The 7,427-nt window shown below is 32.1% G+C and overlaps 1 long non-coding RNA gene across 1 annotated transcript; it reads right to left on the bottom strand.

The window, feature by feature from the left end:
* Positions 1–5,253: 5,253 nt before the first annotated feature.
* LOC143230872 (uncharacterized) lies at positions 5,254–7,162 on the bottom strand. The gene is made up of 2 exons (XR_013016654.1): positions 6,844–7,162; positions 5,254–6,531 (listed from the first exon to the last, which is right to left on the bottom strand). It is a non-coding gene; the product is annotated as an uncharacterized LOC143230872 (long non-coding RNA).
* Between the last annotated feature and the right edge of the window lie 265 nt (positions 7,163–7,427).

The following is a 7,427-nucleotide window of genomic DNA, read 5'->3' as shown; positions in this document are numbered from 1 at the left end:
AGCTTAGATGATGGGCCAGCTGAGATAGACCAACAGGTCACATCTAAAAATTCATTGGCACTTGTGTGATGTTCAGTTTAAAAAAACACATTATTTTAAGAAAAACAACAATTATTTCATACATAGTTTTAAAAATAAACAGTTTCTAGCCTGAAAATTACATTAAAATACCAATAACTTGCTATAAAAGGATTAAAATCAATGAAACTAATGAGACTGGAAAATGGTCTTGTACATTCTGTATGTTTCAGTATATATCAGTGTTTCATTCTCAGGAGTGTAATGTTTTGCAACACATAAACCTTATTTATATAATTATTACAAGACCAATTTACATGTTAATTTCATGCCATCTACTGACAAGATGTTCATCAGGTACATTATCATTATTTAATAATTTAAATTTATTTTTTTATACTTAATTATCTCAATAGATTCATGAATACTCTTGCTAATAATATTGCCAGGTTGTGATAAAATACCAGTATTTTTTTTTCCCAATTATATAGTGTGTTTTGTTTCACTGGTGTGTTCTGCTAAAGGCAAAATATTATTATTGTATTTAATCTTTCTTTTGTGTTCATTAATTCTGAATTTGAAAATTTCTTGTAGTTTGTCCTATCTAACTTATTTTACATTCACATGTTATTTTACATATACCAAATTTTTCCATTAAATTAATTTTATCTTTAACTGTATTAAGAATTTGCCTAACTCTGTTTTTCAGTTTATATATCTCAAAATGGTTTTGTTTTTTTTCAATTTGTTCATTATTTGACAGGATAAACCTGTTATAAATGATATAGTATCAAGAATTCTTTTTTTACTTTTTTCAGTAAATGGTGGTAACTTAATATTTTTATTCCTGTTTTGTAACAGTTCTGTCAACAACAGCATAAATAAAATATCTTTAAATGCCTGTGTGCATAATTAATAATAATTATAAATATCTTGTTTACAATATACTTTTAGTATCCTATCTACATAAGATTAAAAAACAGTAGTTTTTTGAAATTTAATGTGGCAGAATGATTAAAGAAAAAACATTTTCGATAAATGGTAGTTTCCAGTTTATTCCCATTTTTAATCGGTGGGCTCTGGTCCAGTAGGAGTTCAACTTGCAACATTTCTCCATTGATGATGCCCTTTTGTCAATGATATTTGGGTCTTTCAAGATTAGTTGGAAAGATTCAAGATCCTATTTCTTTCAAAACCTCCCAGGTCTTCTGTATCTGTTGCCTTTGTTTCATCTTAGGATCCCATTGTTTGTCAGCATTTGTCAGAGGGAGTTGAGAACATCCTTACTCAACAGACTGTCAAATTTGTTCTCCATTAATAACTGGATTTTTATTCCTAAAAACTTGTTCTGAAAACAGCTAGAGACTAGAGGACTGTCTTTGATTTGTCCCACCTCAATTGCTTCATTTACCTTCTCTGTTTTATGGCGAGGTTTCTTCTCACCCTCTGGAAGGTATTTTCTCCAGGTTTATGGATGATCAAGATGGACATCACCAATTCTTGCATAATTATTCCTGTCTTAGCATAGTCTGATTCATATCTTTGGCTTGTCCATCATGGGGGGGGGGAATGTACAAGTTTTGCACACTACTCTTTGAGCTTGTTTCTGTACCTTATATTTTCTGTTGGGTGGTTAAAGCTTTTGCTCCTCATCTTCATGTTATAGAGCTGCATTTCCATTATTATATAGATGACTGATTTCTTCTGGCCCATTTTAAACTTGAATCAGTGAGCTATACTCATCAGCTCATTCAAGTGGCTGTTTGGGTGGGCTGGTTAGTAAAATTGGAGAAATCTTGCCTCCATCCTATCCAATACATTGCCCATTTGCAGATATTTTTCAACACTCACCTCATTCAGGCCCAACCTTCTCTCTGACATCATTCCAAGGAACATTTGGTTTGCCACATCCTGTTTGTTTCCTCATATTCTGCATACAAGATTCTATTGCTTTTGGGGAGGTTGTCTTTCATAACACCACTGGTCACTGTAGGTTGTGCACATATGCATTCCCTGTAGTGAAGTTTGTATGATCAATGGAACCTCACTTGAGATCCCTTGGCTGCTCCTTTTACATTTCTTCCTTCCCTAGTGGAAATCTGTTTTGGTGGATGGATAAGGCTCATACAATTTTTGGTAAGCTAGCATTTCCTCCTCCTCATAAAGATTTACATTTGTTTTACAGATGCATCACTTAAGAGCTTGGGTGCATGGGTCAATCACCAGGAAGCTTTGGGTTTTTGGTCAGTCATTGAGCAATCCTTATATATCCATGGCCTCAAGTTCCTAGCTGTCCATTGGACTTTGAATTATTTTCTACCTGTAACCAGATATTTCAGTTTGATAGTGGTGGCATGTATCAATATCCAAGGCAGCATCTATTTGAGATCCTTCTGTTTTCATACATTGGATCTTCTGTATTGGATATACATTCAGCACCTTTGTTTAATCACATGTCTCATTCAGGTAATTTTAAGTCTTATGATGGATCATCTTTCCCACTCTGATGGAGTGGTCCCTTGATCCTATAATTTTTTGGTGGTTTTGCAGTTGGTGAGATTTTCCTCACATTGATGCATTGCAAATTATTCCTTTTTTGGTTCCTGGTGCCTCATTTTCAGGTTTTAGCTATCAATGTCTTCAATCAAGATTGATCTAACAATTTCTTGTGTGTTTACCTCCTATTTGATTGCTTCATTGAGTGGTTTCCTTAATCTATGCCACTCCATACTGGTTCCTTCTGTTAGCTTTTTATTGGCTGGGTCAACCATGTTTTCCTTGTTTGCACTAACTCCAGTTCTTCCCTACTATACTTCAACCCAAGTCACTGTTTTTACATTCCACACTTCATGTCTGTGTCTTCACATCTGGCTTTTGTTTGGTCATTTGCAAGGAAATTGGGTTTATAGCATAGCATTGCACAGCTTTCCATTTGGTTCAGGCCATACCTTCTTCTTCCATGGAGGTATATCAATGGAAGTGGAAAGTCTTTCACACTTGATTCCATTCTAGGAAATTTTCAGCTGCTCAGCCTACAGTGACTGGTATTTCTAAATTTCTGATGTGGCTTTTTGACTGGGAGTCTTCAGTCTCCTTGATTTTGGTTATGAGGCAGCTTTCTCCCACACCTTTCGTTTTTTCCATTACTGTAGAGCTATGCTTCGTCTCTCTTTACCATGTTAATCCATTCCTTTCATATTTGGCATTTTCCCTGATGACCTACTCTTCCAGATTGGATGCTAATGTGGTCTTCCATTTCCTTACTTTACCTCCATTTGAACCTCTTTCCTCATGTTCCATGCTTTATCTTTCCCCAAAAGCTTATTTCCTCTTGTCTTGGCCTGTGGTCATTGACAGTCTGATTTGTTTGCTATTAATGTTACACACACACTTTACTACCATACTTTGCATTAACACTATAAAATCCCTTTACAATGTTAAACATCTCACTCAGATCCCTTTAAACTATACTTATATCAGAAAAAAAAAAATTGAGATATTTCAAACTCTCCTCATGCAGCAATTAATTCATTAATTAAACTAAAAAAAAGTTTAAAAGCCTGTTAGCAAGATAAATATCAATCTTTTCAGTAAATAATTTGTGAATCAAAGGAGAGTGGTGCTTTACAGAATGACTATCTGGACAGACAGGCTAATAAAAGTACAAACAACAGTTCATACTTTTACAAAGTTGATGTTTGTATCTCAGGACAACTTGTATTGATATTAGCACTTTTACCAAAATAAAGCAGAGAACAATGTTTCACCCTTCTTATGTCACCTTCAGGTTAACTTTTGTTAACCTACAGATGACATAAGAAGGACAAAACGATGTTCTTCACTTTATTTTGGTAAAAGTGTTAATAACCATACTAGCCTTCTAAGATACATTTTTCTTCAAGTGAGTGTCTCGTCATCACAAAAGTTGATGTTTGTTCTGGTTTGTTACAGAAATCCACAAGTTTGGTTACAACTAAAATTTGAAATGAACAATGTGTAGAAAGTATGTCATAAAATATTTAAATTATTCATCAGCAGTATTATTTTTACAAAATAAGTTAATTCTGATTCACATGAGAATTTAATAAGTTAAAAATCAGAATATTTATTCTCACAATGGCTTTTTTTTTAACTACCTCACTTCACCTTTTTCATAAAATGGCACAGCTTTTCTGATGGCTTCAAGGGCTGAAATACTGACATTAGCTTAAAACTCCTTTCCTTTACATCCTTTAAAGGATGTTGACTAACTCACAGAAATGATAACCTCTTTGATTTTCACTTCCATCCTGGTATCTCTCTGGGTGAAAGTTACCAACTCCTATTTAGAGGTGTAAAACAGAATACAAGTTTTAACTAAATGACAATAATGTTCATGTTCAAAACAAAACCTATACTTTCAAGAAGAATTTAATTGCTGACCCTGAGTAAAAGAATGATTCTGAAAATAAAAAATATGCACTTGATTCCAACATTGCAGAAGCATGATGACAAGTAATAATACTAAATAGTGTGAAAGCATGACTTTACTTAAAGAATAATTTTGTAATTATTCAAGACATCTTTCATAATAATCCTTCATGTTCAGAAGGTTGAGCAAACATTTTTAAAATACCCAAACATCTGAATCATAAGACAAGCAAAGACTCATTTGTATGCTGATATTTATTAAGAGTTAAACTTAATTCTTCATTATGAAAATGTTTAAACCTAAATATAAAATTATTCAGTGACAAAATGTTCAGCTTTATACATAAAATCCACAATAAACATCTTTTCTTAAGTGAGCCACAACTTTAATGCACTATTATAATTTAAGTTATTAGTTGAATTATATAATCCACACTCTTTTAACCACTGATCTATTCAAATTTAATTATCATAACAGAATAGTGAAAATTCATATTTAAATACCTTTTACACCATGTAAAATTAATTGATTAACTACAATCTACTAATTTGCCTATAGTTCTTTAGATCTTTTGCCCTCTCTGTTAACTTAAAACTTTTAAAATTATGGCTTTTATCACTAATTTTCTCTTTTATGTCTTTAGTACACCAGATTGCCTGTTATACTTTTATCATCTTTAGAAATATGCTATTTTAGAATTAAAAGCAATTTAATTTCAAACACTTCCCGACTTCTCAAATCAATCTCGCATCACTTTTTAGTTTATCCATCCAACTTGCTAATGATAAATTTTGTCTCAAAATTAGGTAAATCAAAACTAGGAATTTTTTTTTTTTTTACCTTAACATCAACTTTAATTATGCATTGCTCACTTTTCACAAAATGTTTCCCTACTTCAATTCTGGAAATAAAAGTATTATTATTTGTAACAGTAAATTAAAGACCATTTCATATAAAAACACAGCTTAAGTTACTTCAATAAATTTCTCTCCCATAATTACTGTACCAGGATCCTTATTTTTAGTAGCCCTGATATTAGTATACAACTTTTGGTCTCTTCTGCCTGACCAGCTAGCCTATAACAACTGGCAATTAAACAAATAGTATGCTTTAAGCCCTACGACTGTAACCAACATAGATTCAACCTCTCGAGTAACATTCTACAGGTCTTCAATTCTATTAAAAAGCCACTCCATTCCTCAAAAAATATATTATTTAAATATCAATTAGAAAATTAAGAAAACTGCCCAAACCTAACCCAGTTTCAGTGACTTCCATTATATCATTAGTCCTCCATTTCAGTTAGAGCATTGAACTAATATTTTATGCCTTACACTCCTGACATTACAATAATAACCTCAAAGACATTACCTTCCATGTTTATCAACAAACCTAAAAAGCTTGTATTTAAAACTCTTACTTAACTTTTTGTACTTGTAATTTCCTTTTTAAGAGAATTGATGATTTCCTGAAAACAAGTAGTAGATAAAAATGTTTAAGGTCATTGTATGGCAATAGTCTTGAGAAATCAAATATTTTTTGTTGTCCAAAATATTTTTTAAATCCAACAGACCACTACTGGACCATTTGAACTCACTACCATAAGTGAAGTCTTGAGTAGCAGAAAAATTGAAAAGCTGGTGCTGAAAATGCTTGTGAAGTCTAGGAAGCACAATATATATATACATTTTAAAGATTCATAAGATGTTTGAATGAGTCGCAATGTGAGGTTTGTGATTATTTGCTCTCCTAATCACAGTTTGTTTTTGTTTTTTTATCTCTTACATTCAGATTTTTATTTTGCTAAGAGAAATAAATCCAGTGATGTGATTTTTAGCCTGCAGGCTATGGATCACTATTGATTTGCAACTTTCTTTCAGGTGGTCCTTGGAAAGGTTGCATAATGAGAGAAAGGAAGCTGTGGCATAATGTTTGGATTCCATCATATTTATAGTTTGTTAAGGTAAACAAAACTTCGGTGGTATACTAACAAAAACAAGTTTGGGAACCACGCCCCAGTGTGTTAAACACTAGGATCCTCAGCTCAGGATTTCCATTTTTTCTTGTGCACTGATGTTAGTTTGAGATAAAGAACTGTCACCCTAACACAATATAAAATTAAAACTTTAAAAAACTGGGTTTGTAATTATTTTTAATTAACTCAGATTACTAACTAATCTGCATGCGAAGACAACAGCACTAAAGATAAAATTGGGTCAAGATTTAATCATATGGGAAGACAAAAACACTCGAAAGCACTAGTTACAGTAAAGTTATTACTATATTAGTAACATTCTTACTAGAAGTAGGTGCTTACACAAACATTATTACATTAAAATTTTAAAATTCAAGCAACAGCACCATAGTAATAATAGAAAAATCATCAAAAACTGAAATATCCTAATAATCTTTACCTACTTCTGACGTACTTCTCCTCTACAACCAATGTATATTTAAGTTCATGCGTTTCTACAAGCGCACCTCTCTTCAACAATACACGCCCTACAAGCAATACACATTTAGACTTCTTAAATTTTTTTTTAAGTTATTTACCAAACGAAAACATGAGTGCAAGAAGAAAATATGACGAACATAATAAAGGTTAATAGTTCGCTGACTAAATTTTGTAATTAAAAATAAAAATATTGGTCAGAATTATTTGAGGTTTAATGTCGAATAATATTATTCGTTTCGAGAATAAATGAACTTTATTTTAGATCTATTTCGCAGTTTCTTTACAGCAGTCTTCGCAGTTGGCAAGTGACATTCGGGTCATCAACTTCGTAAATTACGAATTTATTTCACAGGACTTTTTACTTTGAAACTATTAAGTGTTGTATTTCAGTTTTTATATTCAGTTTGGTTCGTATATCATATTTCACGTGAGCTCTCAGAACACACATAATTACGGGGGTATATTATAGAAGATAAATTTTTATAAAATTTTATTTTTGTGCTGTTTTCTGTTTCTAATTTTAACACCATGTTATAAGTCTAG

This window comes from Tachypleus tridentatus, chromosome 10, assembly GCF_004210375.1.
Source record: "Tachypleus tridentatus isolate NWPU-2018 chromosome 10, ASM421037v1, whole genome shotgun sequence".
Lineage (NCBI taxonomy): Eukaryota > Metazoa > Arthropoda > Merostomata > Xiphosura > Limulidae > Tachypleus > Tachypleus tridentatus.
This window is presented reverse-complemented; position numbering and strand designations above follow the sequence as displayed.